General features: G+C 52.4%; 1 protein-coding gene across 1 annotated transcript in view; it reads right to left on the reverse strand.

The window, feature by feature from the left end:
* The window catches only part of LOC104408478 (protein-glutamine gamma-glutamyltransferase K-like), a gene marked incomplete at its 3' end in the record, with an annotated part of 4,138 nt that overhangs the window by 3,299 nt on the left and 503 nt on the right, over positions 1-336 (reverse strand). The gene's annotated exons all lie outside the window — the stretch shown is intronic.

The following is a 336-nucleotide window of genomic DNA, read 5'->3' on the forward strand; positions in this document are numbered from 1 at the left end:
CCAGGGCCACGTGGAGATGGTGTTAATGGGCTCCATGGGCTTCCTACCACCTAAAAACCCCATAAACCCCCTCCAAAACACCCCAAAACCCCCCCAATACCCCAAACCAGTATAGACCAGTATAGACCAGTATGGACCAGTATGGACCAGTGCCACGTGGAGATGGTGTTAATGGGCTCCATGGGCTTCCTACCACCTAAAAACCCCATAAACCCCCTCCAAAACACCCCAAAACCCCCCCAATACCCCAAACCAGTATAGACCAGTATAGACCAGTATGGACCAGTATGGACCAGTACCACATGGAGATGGTGTTAAGGGGCTCCATGGGCTTCC

This window comes from Nestor notabilis, unplaced genomic scaffold (genome assembly GCF_000696875.1).
Source record: "Nestor notabilis isolate BGI_N333 unplaced genomic scaffold, ASM69687v1 scaffold7257, whole genome shotgun sequence".
NCBI lineage: Eukaryota > Metazoa > Chordata > Aves > Psittaciformes > Psittacidae > Nestor > Nestor notabilis.